At 42.8% G+C, this 15,274-nt stretch overlaps 1 long non-coding RNA gene across 1 annotated transcript; it reads right to left on the minus strand.

Annotated features, from left to right (window-relative positions):
• Positions 1 to 227: 227 nt before the first annotated feature.
• Positions 228 to 2,995, minus strand: LOC140615807 (uncharacterized). Its single transcript, XR_012016291.1, has 3 exons — positions 2,958 to 2,995; positions 873 to 946; positions 228 to 599 (listed from the first exon to the last, which is right to left on the minus strand). It is a non-coding gene; the product is annotated as an uncharacterized lncRNA (long non-coding RNA).
• Positions 2,996 to 15,274: the final 12,279 nt, after the last annotated feature.

Genomic DNA, 15,274 nt, shown 5'->3' on the forward strand with positions numbered 1-15,274 from the left:
CCAGTTTAGGTAACAATATAGACAGAGCGGAAGGCACTACTAATCTCTAACGCCTTCCCTTTCCCTCTGTCCCCATATCAATTTCCTTTTAGGCTTTCTTCATAGGGCCTCTTTCCTCTTTCCCTGTTGTTATTTACAAACAGGCTACAAAGCAACCCTGATAGTATTGGGCAAAGAATCCAGGAAGGAAGATGATTTAATAAAAAACTTTATTCTTCTATGGCAGGCTTCTACAACATCCTGTAAATGTGTTCTGATGACTCCAGATTCCTTTCACTTTACACCATATCCCAAATTGAAGCAAAGAAGAAATATTCAGTAGAACAGTCAATATCTAAGGACTGAAAGGGGCAAGTGCCCTAGAACCCTTCCCCCTCAATGACTTATTAGCATTCATGTCTGGCTTTTGATGCTGGCTGCAGCTGGAATCTTTGCTGGGGCTGTCATCTGGTATACTTCACCGTGTCGTCTCCAGGTAGCCTGGGCTTCCTCACAGCATGGTGGCTGCTTCCAAGAGTCCCAGGAGACAGCCAGGTGGAGGCGATGGCATCTTTTCTAACCTAGCTTGGGAAATCATGCAGTATCACCCCTACCACAACCTGTTAAGGCAGTCACAAAGGCCCAGTCACTTCAAGAGGACAGGAAATAGACTCTAGCTCTTGATGGAAAAGGGGCAAGATTCTGCTAGACGGTAAGGATTGGAAACACTGTTGCAGCCATTTTTGAAAGTACAATCTATCAAAACTAGCAACAAATAATTTTAATAAAATATAATTGCACCAAAATAATAAAATTTTTATGGATATTAATGAAAGACACGCAAGACATTGAAAATAAGGGACCCAAAAACAAAATTGAAGGACATACATTACCTGTTTTCAAATCTTAACTGTAGTGTGAATTCTGGTCAACATAGTGTAGTGTAGACACATGAATAGACAGATCACTAAAATAGAGTCCAGAAATAGATCCATGTATATATGGTTAAATAATTTTGACAAAGACACCAAAACAACTCAATAGGGAAAATATAGTATCTTCAATAAATAGTGCTATTACAGAGATGCCTGGGTGGCTCAGTCAGTTAAGCATCTGCCTTTGGCTCAGGTCATGTTCTCCAGATCCTGGGATTGATCCCCACATTGGGCTCCCTGCTCAGCAGGGAGTCTGCTTCTCCCTCTTCCTCTGCCCCTCTTCCTACTTGTGCTTTCTCTCTCTCTCAAATAAATAAAAGCTTTTAAAAATAGTTCTATAACAACTTGATGTTCTTATGAAAAAAAATAAGCCTTGATCCCTTAACCATACCAAATAATTAATTCAAAATGGATCATAAACTTAAAGTCTAAAAAAACTAACTTTCTCTTCTAGGAGAAAATATGTCTTACACAAGACATAGAAAGCACTAACCATAAAAGAAAAAACTTATAAATTGGACATTATCAAAAATAAAACTTCTGGGGACACCTGGGTGGCTTAGCGGTTGAGCGTCTGCCTTCAGCTCAGGGTGTGATCCCAGGATCTAGGATCAAGTCCCATATCAGGCTCCTTTCGGGAAGCCTGCTTCTTCCTATCCCTGTGTCTCTGCCTCTCTCTCTCTCTCTTTCTCTGTCTCTGTCTCTCATGAATAAATAAAATCTTTTAAAAAATAAAATAAAACTTCTGTTCATCAAAAAACATCACCAAGAAAACAAATAGGTAACCCACAGACCAGGAGAAAACATTCACAATGCATACATCTGACAAAAGGCCTGTTTCTAGAATATATGTCACTACTACAACTCAATACTAAAAAGACAAATTGAATTTGTTAATGATCAGGAAAATGCAAGTTAAAACACAATAACATTCCACTACACACCAGGATGCTGAAATCAAGATTAACAGCTCTGAATACTGTAGAAAGATGGTGAACAACCAGAATCCATACTTGCTGGTGGGAGCGTAAAATGTTATAACCACTTTGAAAAACTTGTAATTTCCTATACAGTTGAATGTACACCTTCCCTATGACCCAGAAATTCTACTTCGAGGTACTTGCCCAAGAGAAATGTACACATATTTACAAAAAGACTTTAAAAATATTAATAGCAGCTTTATTCATAATAGCCTCAAACTGGAAATAACTGAAATATCCATCACCAGGTAAATGGATAAATTGTCATATAGCCATATAATGGACTATGACTCAGAAATAAAAGGGAATAAATTACCAATGTATATAACACCATACATGAATCTAAAAAACATTATGCTGAGAGAAAGCAAGACACAAAAGGGGGGAGACGGTCTGATTCCATTAGAGTAACTAGATTAGGTCCAACTTGAAATTCCTCCTGCTAAGCCCTACATAAGCAACCCAAAACTTAACTATGTTTCTATGCTCTGTGCTTGGCTTCCCCAGAAAAGAAAGGTCCAGGACAAATTACCTAATGTTGTTCCAAGATGTTCCTTTGCTCCATACAAGGAAAGTAACCCTGCTTTAACCAATCAGCAAATGCCCAGTACAACCTCCTTGTTCCTGCTCACCTCGACCTATAAATATTTTTTGCCAGGTGCTCAACATCACTAGTGATCCGAGAAATGTAAATCAAAACCACAGTGTGATAGCACCTCCCACCTTTTAGAACGGCTATTATCAAAAAGACCAGAAACAACGAGTGTTGGTGAGGATGCACAGAAAAGGGAACCCCTGTACACTGTTGGTGGGAATGTAAATTGGTGCAGCTACTATTGAAAATGGTATGGAGGTTCCTCAAAAAATTAAAAATAGAAATACTAGGGGCTTGGGGTTGGCTCAGTCAGTTAAGTGTCCAACTCTTGATTTCAGCTTAGGTCATGACCTCAGGGTTGTGAGATGAGCCCCCATATAGGGCTCCATGCTCAGTGGGGAGTTTGCTTGTCCTTCCCCACTCACGCTCTCTCTCAAATAAATAAATAATTTTAAAAAATAGGAATACCATATGATCCAGCAATTCCACTTCTGGGTATTCATCTGAAAGAAATAAAAACACTTACTCAAAAAGATATCTGACCAAGTTAATTGCAGTGTTATTTACAATAGTCAAGATGTGGAAACAACCATTTTATATATATATATACATACACATATACATATACTGGAATATTACCAAGCCATAATAAAGAAGGAAATCTTGCTGTTTTAGGCATGGATGGACCTTGATGGCAGTATGCTAAATGAAATAAGTCAGACAGAGAAAGACCATATGATCTCACTCATACTAGCATACATCAGAGATATTGCAGGATTGGTTCCAGATCACCATAATAAAGCAAATATCACAATAAAGTGATTCCAGTGAAATTTTAGATTCCCCAGTACATATAAAAGTTGTTTATTCTGTAGTCTGCTGCATGTGCAGTCACATTATGTCTAAAAAAAATGTGTGTACCTTAGTTAAAAAACACTTGCTAAAAAATGCTAACCATCATCTGAGCTTTCAGCAAATAGTAATTGTTGATTACAGATCACTGTAACAAATGTAATAATAATGAAAAAGTCTGAAACATTGCAAGAATTACCAAATGTGACACAAAGACCTGAAGGGAGCAAATGCTGTTGGGAAAATGGTGCCAATGGACTTGCTCCACTTTTCTTTTGTAAGAAACATGATTATCTGTGGAGGACAGAGTAAAGGCCAATAGACAAGGTAAACCTATATATGGGGGTGTGGAGTGGGGAATGGTATGAGTAGAGGTGGTCAAGAGGCACATACTTAACAGTTATACAATAAATAAGTCCTAGGGATGTCATGTACAACCTAGTAACTATAGTTAATAATACTATATTGTACATTTGGAAGTTGCTAAAAGAGTAGATCTTAAAAGATTTTATCAAAGAAAAAATATTTGTAACTGTATGGTGACAGATGTTAGACTTCTTTTAATCATTTCACAATGTATTCAAATATTGACTCATTGTGTTGTACACCTGAAACAAATATAATGCCATATACCAACTATACCTCAATAAAAACAATCTCTTGCCTTGTACAGCTCTTTAAAGCTGCCTTTTAACCTGCTAGACAGAACACTCCTTAATTCATGAATTGCTGGATAAAAGCCTACTTGATCTAGTAAGTGGATTGTAAATCATCTGTGGGAAACTTTCTTTTTCACAATTCCCTTTAAATGAAGCTTAAGAAAAGGCAAAAAAAAAAAATTCTAAGGGTCAGGTTGTAGAGATTCACTGAAAAGGGACTCAAGGGAACTTCCTGGAGTAATAAAAAGGTTGTTTTGGGGGTTTTTTTGTTTGTTTGTTTTCTTTTTGACAAAGGAGTGGACATTGGGTGTGTGCATTTTCCAAAGTTCACCAAACTATACAGTTAAGATCTACACTTTTCACTATAAACTATACCTCAACTTTTATAATACTAATAAAAGGAAGTGAGTTTTTAAATGCTTGCACTGGGATACTCATAATGATGTCTTTTATAATAGTAAGAACTTGGGAAACAAGCCCAATGACAAAAGAATGAGAAAGTAAATTAAAATTCTTTAAAAAAACTAATTCTCTTTAAAAATAAAATTTTCAAAAAATATGTAATGGCTTGAGAAACTTTTGAGAAACTATTTAGAATATGATGTTAAATGAACAAAGGAGAGATGAAAAACTGTATATATGTTGTGATCTCTCTATATACATATGTACATGTATATACATTTATATATACAAGTATATTTGGATATTTATATTTGTATAGCTTTCTAGAGAGAGAAGTATTAAAATATTAACTGTAACTATCTCTGGATGATGATTTTTAATTTCCATCTTATACTCTCTCAAATTTTGTACAAATCATTCTCCTTAAAGTGTAGGAATATAGTGAGTCCATTGGCCTAAAATTGTTGCTTTGCTACAATTTCAGGTGGCTGAACATGTGCAAAGGATGAATGTCAGAGTGATTAAAGCAAGTGTTTGCTGCCAAGCAGAGCTGGGGGCCAGAGGGGATGTCAGAATAACAGAATAAAGCATATCTAGGAAATGCGACACAGCTGCAGAGTATTGGGGAATTCAACAGCCAACACAGTGAGTCCATAACAAGTGAACAAGTCAAAAAGCAGATGAACTAGTTTTATCATAATGATAAAAACAGCTAGCATTTTTAAGTGCTTATTCTGCACCAGGCAATAAGCTAAATGCTTGACTTACATTTTACCATGTAATTTCCAAAACAATATGGAGAAAAAACTACATGATTCTCCCCATTTTATGGATGAGAAAACTCAGGGTTAGAATAGTGCAGTAATTTCCGCAAGGTCACATAGGTAGGTAGTAAGTGCAGTTAGAAGGCAAGCGGTTGTCAGTTCTGTGTCTAGGCCACATTCATAATTATTGTACCCTCCAAAGAGGTCTTTCAACAGAGAAGTCAAAATATAAAATAAATAAATAAATAAATAAATAGACAATAATAATAATAATAAATAAATAAGAAGAAAAGAAACAAAGTGTTTCAGGATCCCTGGGTGGCTCAGCAGTTAAAGCATCTGCCTCTGGCTCAAGGCATGATCCTGGAATCATGGGATCAAGTCCTGCATCGGGTTCCCTGCATGGAACCTGTTTCTCCCTCTGTCTCTCTCTCTCTGTCCCTCATGAATAAATAAATAATCTTTTTAAAATGTTTTAAAAAAAGAAACAAAGTGTTTCTAGACAGTCATAATAACAGGAACCAAAAGCATACTTTTATATAAACAGAATGAAAGGCTTTAATCGAGTATCTAGATTTTCTTCCACAGCTGCTGGCCAAAGACCACCAAAGGTAGCCACAGCTTCAAACACATGCCCTTTCATATACAATATGAGTAAAAACTCACTTTTACTAAATTCTGAAGTTCATCAGACGAACATCTGTTGCTTTGTCATCTTTTATGACCTGCTCTCTGTCCATGACAAGTGATTGGGAAAGAGCTAACAGTATCATAGCCCACACCTGCTACCACCGGAGTGGCCTGAGGAACCACACAGACAAATCAGACTAAGTCTACCTGGAAACGAGGCTTACTCTCCAGGTAGAGAGGTGATTCTGAGTAGGAAGAACCAGAAGGCTATCCCTTTAGCAGTTCCTTAAAAAGGTAAAGATAAATTTATAATCCCAGCAATTTTGCTTCTAGGAATCCACCAAGAAAATGAAAACATTCATCCATACAAAAACTTGTGCCCCAATGTTTATAGCAGCATTATTCATAATAGCCTCAAATCGGAAAAAAAATGAAATGTCCATTGACAGCTGAAAAGATGAATAAAAAGTGGTGTGTCCATACCTGGAATACTATTTGGCAATGAAAAGGAAATAAGTATTTTTTAAAAGGATTTTATTTATTTATTTGAGACAGAGAGCGCCCCTGTCCTCAAGGGGAGGAGAAGGAGGGGGAGGGAGAAGCAGCCTCTTCGCTGAGCAGGGAGCCCACGCCCGGCTCCTTGCAGGGCTCTACACTGGCCTGGATCCCAGGACCCTGAGACTGGGACCTGAGCCAAAGGCAGACACTTAACTGATTGAGCCACACAGGCTCCCCGAAAAGGAAATAAGTATTAACACAGCTATGATATAGACGGATCTCACTGACATGATCAAAGTCAAAAACACCCTCTTGGCAAACGGGCTCCAGAATCCTGGAGAATTAGTTGCTTGAGCATAACTCAAAAACAATGTTTTGGGAGGCTAACATTGAATACTTGGCTTGCTATCTTATCTGCTTTATCACCTCTGTGGGCTGAAGATACTTTAGAAACATTGATGCTAAAGAAAAGAAAGAAGAAAGAAAGAAAGAAAGAAAGAAAGAAAGAAAGAAAGAAAGGAAGGAAGGAAGGAAGGAAGGAAGGAAGGAAGGAAGGAAGGAAGGAAGGAAGGAAGAAAGAAAGAAGAAAGAAAGAAAGAAAGAGAAAGAAAGGAAGGAAGGAAGGAAGGAAGGAAGGAAGGAAGGAGGGAGGGAGGGAGGGAGGGAGGGAGGGAGGAAGGAAGGAAGGAAGGAAGGAAGGAAGGAAGGAAGGAAGAAAGAAAGAAAGAAAGAAAGAAAGAAAGAAAGAAAGAAAGAGAAAGAAAGAAAAAGAAAGAGAAAGAAAGAAAGAAAGAAAGAAAGAAAGAAAGAAAGAAAGAAAGAAAGAAGAAAGAAAGAAAGAAAGAAGGAACATTAATGCTCACATCACATTCAACGTTTTTCTCCTGCTTTCTACTTTCTTGCTCTGCATTTAACAGGAGGGGCAAAGATAGATGGACGTTTTCTGAATTATTTAACAGCCAGAATGCTTTAGGTTGCATTTTGGCAGAAGCGCAAGGGAAGGCGAGGAGCCAGCGTCTGGGGGTCTGCTCCAGGCAGGAGGCAGAGGGCAAGGCTGGGACCGACAGAAGAGCGCCCTTGTGGGCTCTGGAGGGTCAGGAGTGGCGGGCGGCAGGCGGCCTCCGCCGCAGGTGTCAGAGGCGTCCGTCCCTACCGCGCTGCGGCCCCGCCGTGCCCCCTCCGGTGATGACCGCCGAGCACTGTCTGCACAGCAGATGCAGCGTGGGCCCGCGAGCGTCCTAGACGGCGGCAGGCACACCAGGTGGTTTGGGGCTGAACCTTGAAGAACCAGTCTATGAGATACCCCCTGGTGACGGAGAGCGCGGTGCGTGTGCGGGAGGGCAGGCCCTCTGCGGTAAGAGAAACCAGAACACGGGGGGCCCGCAGAGGCCCCGGCGGGAGCAGCTCGGAGCCCGGGCTCAGGGGTGAGCGTCTGCCGTGGCCCAGGGCGTGATCCCGGGGTCCTGGGATGAGTCCGCCTCAGCTCCCTGCAGGGGGCCTGTTCCCCCTCTGCCTCTGTCTGCCTGTGTCTCTTACGAGTAAATAGGTAAGTAAGTAAGTAAGTAAATCAATAAATCAATCAATCAATAAATAAATAAGCAAGCCTTTTTAAAAAGGAAGAAAGGAATGGGCGCAGCTCTAGCCTGTGGCAAAGGCCCATTCCTCCTGCCATCCGTCGGTGCTGAAAACAGGTGATGGTGGTGATGGCGGGTGGCGGGGCCCAGGGGGTCGGTCCCCCGCCTGCGCCCTCACGTGATCACTGTCTTGCGTGGTTGTTCCTTCCTTGCTTCCACCTACTTTACATTCCGCGGCAATGAAACCGAGCCCCCCCCCCCCCGCCCGCCTGCCGGACCCGGGGCTTCATCCCGCACCTGCTCATCTTCTGGGCCCGACGGTGGAGACCCCCCTCCCCGCCCCCCGGCCCCGGACTCGGGGTTCAGGTCGCACCTGCACCTGTTGGCGGGGCCCGCCCGCCCGTGGAGCCCCTCCGGGCCTCTCTTTGCTCCGAGATACGGGACTCGGAGGCGACGTTTCGTCTCCCATCGGAAGACCCCCCGCGGCAAGTGCGGACCCCGACATCCCCCTCCAGGCCTGGGCAGGGAACGGGTACCGCTTGGCATCCCGGTGAGGCGTGGAGGGCCTATGCCAAGGTCACGGTAGACTGTTCAGCCCGAGGCTTCTTTTTTCCCCACTGTCTTCTTGGCTAACTTTTCTCCGCATCTCCTCTTCTTTGCAGCCCTTTCCTCCGCCGGAATGCGCGGCTCTCTTTTTCATGGGGATAAACAACATAAATCGCAATTGCTTAGTCCGCTGAAGGCAGCGGGATGTAAAGTCTCAGGTCAACAAGTGACTGAATTAGTGAAGTTGTCAGACGGCAGTGCCCCCAGCACCCAGAGAGGGAAAACACGCTCGGCAGCCCCGGGGCAGCATCAGCCGTGGGCGTCGCCGAGCTCCAGGGCCCGGGAAGGTTTCACATCTCCGGGTTTGGAGCCTATGGATGCAGAACAGCCTTGAGGCCCGTCCAAGGACCAGAGAAGAACCGCTCTGCAGAGTAGAGACACCAGCTCTGTTCCCGCCGCCTCCTCCCCCTCCAGAGACCCCCTCTTGCCACCCCTCCCTCTCTCGCCCCTGAGTCATCACCTTCCAACCCTAATGCCTCGTGCTTAGACAAAGACTCTGAGGTCTCGTGTCCCCCCTTCCGGGCCCTCCGCCCCCTGCCGCAGAGCACCGCCTATGAACCTGTCCTGGAATGGTGCCTTCCGGAGGGACTGCAAACCCAAGGTGAGGTATTGCGAGCCTTCCCCATAGTAAGGGGAGGAAAGCAAGGCCCCAGACATGAGATCCTACCCTTTGCAGTGTTTATGGAATTTAGGAAGAGCAGAGCTGATGATGGGATGCCCAGCTCACTTACCAAGGGGATGATAGAAGGCATGGGGCAAGGTTATGAGATGACTGCCTGGGACTGGAAGACTTTGGTCCACACAGTTTTAACCACAGCCTAATACAGTGTTTGGTTACAAAAACTTAAAAGATGTAGCTACCGCTATCTCTGGAAAAATCTGGAGAATGCAATTCCTATAGGGTTTGATATGATCACTGGGTCTGGCCCCTTATGTTGATCCTCATGCCCAGGCCCAGTTACAAAGGCAAATTTTTAGTCAGACATCTCAGGAAGCCATAAGAGCCTGGAATAAGATTCCTGAAGTCAATATACCCACCAGGTCCTTCACCACAATCAGGCGAAATCCCACAGACCCTTAAATTGACTTTACTAATAGACTACAAAATGCTGCCATAAGGCAAGCCGATACCCCAAGTAGCTGAGGTCCCGGGGCTGCAGTTGACTTATGAGAATGCCAATCATGATTGCCAAAAGGTCCTTGCCCTACTTTGAGGCAACCATCATAACATTGCGGAAATGATAAAGGCCTATGAAATTGTTGGTATGGAGACTTTTAAGGCACAAGTCCTGCAGCAGCTCTCCAGCCTCAGAGATGCTACATTTGTGTTCAGGAAGGACATTTGCAAAAGGAATGTAAAAAGAAAATAGAAAGCGCCCCTAAACCCAAACGAAAATGGCCTAAATGCAAGAAGGGTTTTCACTGGGCCAATCAATGTCATTCAAAGTTTGACTCAGAGGGGAACAACATTTCAGGAAACAGGAAGTGGGGTGCCAGCTTCCGAGCACCAATAAAATCTGGGAGTCAGGCCTGCAACGTGCATGCCCCTTCGTGGGACCCAGAGACCCTTCAAACAGGGTCACCCTCTCTGGTCACAAATAGCTGAACTACAAACAGAAACCTCTGGCAGTGCTGGTTTGGACGTATCTCTTGCAGAGGACCTTCTTTAGATGATGCTAATCAAGTAAAAGTAGTTCCTAGCACAATATGAGGCCCCCTAAAAGGCTGTGCTGGCCTCATATTGGGAAGATCAAATGTCATCTGTCAGGGCATTCCAGTCCCTCCAGGACTAATAGATTGTGATTGTACTGGTCAATTCAAAGTCATGATCATAAGCACTTTCATTTCTTCGCCACTGCGACACGATTGACACAACCCCATTGCTTCCTTTTCTAGTGCCTGCCCATAAAGAGAAAACAAAAGGCCCCAAGGAATTTGGGGGCACTGGGGCTTTCTGGGTAACCAAACTCTTTCATGGGAGGCCTCTTCTAACTCTTACTGTCGAACAGAGATCTACATTGGACTCCTAGACTCAGGAGCTGATATGACCATCACTGCTTCCAAAGACTTGGTTTCCTTTATGGAAGGAAGTTACTCTTTTATGACTGTTGCAGAGTTGGGTGGAGCACAAACAACCCACCACCACCACGACCACCAAAGTAAAAAAAACACTCAAATAGACCGGACCAGAAGGTCAGATTGCCATGACTGTGCCGTATGTCTTAGACCTTCCCATAACTCCATGGTGCTGAGACCTAGCAAAATGTTTGTATTAGCACTCCTTCAAATTTATCCTAAGGGCCACTGTAATTCTCCCACCAGCTGAGTGAAGTAAGTCAGTCGGAGAAGGACAAACATTATATGTTCTCATTCATTTGGGGAATATAAATAATAGTGAAAGGGAATATAAGGGAAGGGAGAAGAAATGTGTGGGAAATATCAGAAAGGGAGACAGAACGTAAAGACTGCTAACTCTGGGAAACGAACTAGGGGTGGTAGAAGGGGAGGAGGGCGGGGGGTGGGAGTGAATGGGTGACGGGCACTGGGGGTTATTCTGTATCTTAGTAAATTGAACACCAATAAAAAATAAATTAAAAAAAAATTCTCCCACCACTCCGCCTACAATGGGTCCCTGGCCCACCAGTTTGAGTGGAACAGTGGCCTTTAAAAGGGAAAAAAAAAATGCAACAAGCAACATTCTTAGTTCAAGAGTAATTTAAAAAAAAAAAAGAGTAATTTAAAAAGGCCACAGAGAGCCCTCACATAGTGCCTGGAACACATCCATTTTCTGTATCCTTAAAAAGTTGGGAATGATCTCCACCAAATAAATGCCCATATAGTCCACATGGGCACACTATAACCAGGTCTTCCAAACCCAGCATGGATTCCCAAAGGTCATCACCTCCTCATAATTGATTTAAAGGACTGCTTCTTCACTATTCCTCTGCACCAGGATGATAGAGAAAAATTTGCTTTCTTTTTGCCTTGTATCAATTCAGGAGCCCCACTAAAAAGGTACCAATGGAAGGTCCTAGCTCAAGGAATGGTTAACAGCCTCAGTATTTGTCAGTATTCATGGGACCGTGCTCTATGGCCCACCCATGCTACATTCCTTAAAGCTCTGATATATCACCATATGGATAATATTCTCTTCGTGCACCAGACACCATCTCCTTGGCTAAGATATACGCCCATCTGGTAGATCATACCAGCCGGTAGGCTTACAAATCACCCTTGAAAAGGTACAGAAGATGGATCCATGGAAATATTTGGGTTATATTATTACTTAAAGACACATCTGATCACAGGGAGTCACTTTGGCAATTAAGGAGACTATGACTCTTAACAACCTTCAAAAATTGCTAGGGACTATTAGTTGGCTTCAGCCCCTCTATGGGCATTCCCACCTATAGCCTGCAGCATCTCTTCGACACCTTAAAGGGGGACCTCGACCTCCTTTCTCCTGGAGTCCTCTCAAGCAAAGGAGGAGTTAAAGAAAATAACTAAATGGCTCAGTACTCGTCACTTAGTACGAGTCACCCTTGATAGTCTGATACATTTAATAATCTTAAACATGCCTCACAGTCCCACAGGCTTCCTCTGTCAACTTCCCCCACATCTTGGGATCCTAGAATGGATATTTCAAGCCCATCACCCCAAAAAGAAATTATGTACTCAATTTGAACAACAGGCTTACTAATTAAACAGGGCTGGCACCAATGTCAAATACTGGGCAAGACCCAGATATAATTAATCCAGGAATCAATAAGACGGATTTTTAGGCAGTGCCCTGCCAATCTGAAATCTTTCAAATAGTATTAGCTGATTATCATGGAAACATTGATTTTTCTTTGCTTTGAGACAAAATCTTGCAAGGCTTTCAAATCCTTCCCCTTGACCCTTTTACTTGTCCCATCTGCCACTCCTATTCCTGATGCCTTAATAGTCTTTGTCAAAGGTCAAAAAAATCGGGTAAGGTCTCTGTCACTTGGCTCAAACAAAATACTTGGAGACATTTTCTTACTATACACTGCAGCTCCACTCAGTGGGCAGAACTTAGTGCTGTCATTGCAGCTTTTCAACATTTTCATGACCACCCTTTAAATATTGTTGCAGATTCTGCTTATGTAGTTGGTACTATTCAGGTCATTGAGACAGCCCTTATCTGTGACAGTAACGATGAGATATGTCTAGACACCTTCCACATCTGATACAGACCAGGACAGAGTGAGTCTATCTCACTCATATCAGATCTCATTCTGGCCGGCAAGGTCCTTTAGGAGAAGGTAAGGATAGAGCTGACAAATTAGTGATGTTTTCTACAACTATTCAGGAGGCACTCGCTTCTCATCAATTTTTCCACACAGACACCAGAGCTTTGGCCCTAACCTATAAGATACCTTTATGGCAGCCTTAAGAAATCATTAAAACCTGTCCTGTCTGTCAACGATACTCCAAAATTGCTCCACAAGGAGGGATTAATCCACAAAGATTAACAAAAAGTGAGATCTGGCAAATGATGTCACCCATTAGGAGTCCTTTGGTACCTTAAATACCTCAGTGTCACTATTGATACTTTCTCTGGCCTACTCCATGCCACAGCCCAATCAGGAGAAACTAGTAAACATGTTAAAAAACATATCCTATCTACAACTGCTGCAACTGGGCCTTCCTGAACAGATTAAAATTGACAATTGCCCTTGCAATCTTTTTCAAAACATGGAACATTAAGTATGTAACCAATATCTCATATAACCCAACCAGACAAACCATTGTTGAATGGGCCAATGGCCTTATAAAAGCACAGCTATGTAGACAAAAAAGGGGGAATATGGAGAGATACACTTCCCCTCAGGAACAACTTTATAAATCCCTATATCCTCTAAATTTTAAAAATTCCAATGCATCAGGTCTTACAGCCATAGAATGACATTTTGTTACGGCTCAGGAAACGCCCAAGCCTCTAGTCCTGTATCGGCATCTCCGACAAGGACCCCAATGGCAGGCACTGGTGGGATTGTTAATGTGGGGAAGAGGGTATGCTTCTCTGTTGTCTCCTTCAGGACCCCTTTGGATTCAGACTAAAGCCCCCCCCCCTTTTTTTTGAGGGGCATCAGAAAGGCTTTATTGTGGATTTAGGGCAGCAGCCCCAAGGGCCCAGGCCATCTAGTGCTCCCCAGGGGTACGCGTGGGGCGTGGGCAACAAAGGAGAACCTGGGTGAGCACCTGGAGAGACACCGGCCTGCGCTAAAGCAGATCCCCGACGAAAAAAAATGGAACCCTCCCATGGCATCTACAGGTATAGAACCCAGTCCCAGAACTTTGGCAGTTTGCAGTCCAGCCACCTCTGGGGATGGTGACCAAAAAAGGAGGGTGGAATCTGTAACCTCCACGATGCAGTCCTCTGGGCCAATGTGGGGTGACCTGAAAAAACTCACCACATAAATAGAAAAAAACTTTAGAAATCGTGGAAATACCTATGACCCCTGAAAATTTACTCTTTTCCATGTTTGCAAACATAACCATTAACTCCCAAGTTCCCAAGATATCTGTGCTGTTCATGTTATGGGGATTCCTTGGCTTCCTATCTCTATAGGAAATCACACCTATTGGACACATATCTTGAACCCCCCAGTCTTTGACCTCCTTTCCTGGGGGACCCTAAACTCCCCATTTCCACCAATAACACCACTTACACAGGGGGTAACTGGCCTCCGCCTTCCCGCCCCCTTTAGGGCTGTGGAAAATTCTGCAACAAACTTGGGTACCACAGTGGATGGCATAAACTCACTCATGATTTTTTCTTTTTTACTGAACAGTTACTTTCTGTGCTGTAGTGTACAATACAGCCAGTAATTATTGTATTCCTTTTCAACCACGATGGTTTATAAACTGCATCTTTACAGGAACGGACTGTATAAGGATGGTAAAATATCCAATATTCATCAGGACTTCCCGGGTAGGGGGTAAAATCAAATTGGGAAAAAATTATTCTAAACCTAACTTTCCTGTATGTTCCCATCCTTGTGTACAAATTGGAAAAGGCTTTGATTTGATCTGGGGCACCAGCTTTACTGAAAATCCATTATTTGAGGGACCAGTGCTAGAAAATTGGGGCCCAATTGGTCTCCTGGTTCAAAACTCTAGCATTACAAGGCATTGTAGCCTTCCTTACAACTATTCTGGACAATCTTTATCTTGGAACCGGAGACTGGGGAGGCACCTGCTACCTGTGCGCCAGCGCTCTCACTGGTTGTTGTTGACAAAATACATCTGGTGTCTGGCAATTGTCTTTTTTTCCTTGCACGATGCGTCAAGGAGATTATCTAAGACCTAGGGTAAGAAGATCACTTGGGTTGCCAATGATCACTTGGGTTTGCATCTCTCTCCCCTACATACTTGCTCTGTCTTTCCATGAGCCTTCTATCTCTCAAACAAATTCTTCATCTTCTCATTATCCCTGGATGAAAAACTCTAATGTAACACTAGCTGCCAATTCACATGGCTCACTCCCCTGTATTACACATTTGACACATATTTGCAAATCAATCAACATGATATAAAACACAAACAAAAGAAAGGATTAAAAAAACATGATCATTTCAGTAGATGCAAAAAAAAGCATCTGACAAAGTACATCCATTCATGATAAAAACTCTCAACAAAATAGGTTTAGAGGGAATGTACCTCACCATAATAAAGGCCATATATGAAAAGAAAAAAACAGCTAACATCATACTCAATGGTGAAAAACTGAGAGCTTTTCCTCTAAGATTAGGAACAAGACAAGGATGTCCAGT

This window comes from Canis lupus, chromosome 24 (genome assembly GCF_048164855.1).
Source record: "Canis lupus baileyi chromosome 24, mCanLup2.hap1, whole genome shotgun sequence".
NCBI classification, from domain to species: domain Eukaryota; kingdom Metazoa; phylum Chordata; class Mammalia; order Carnivora; family Canidae; genus Canis; species Canis lupus.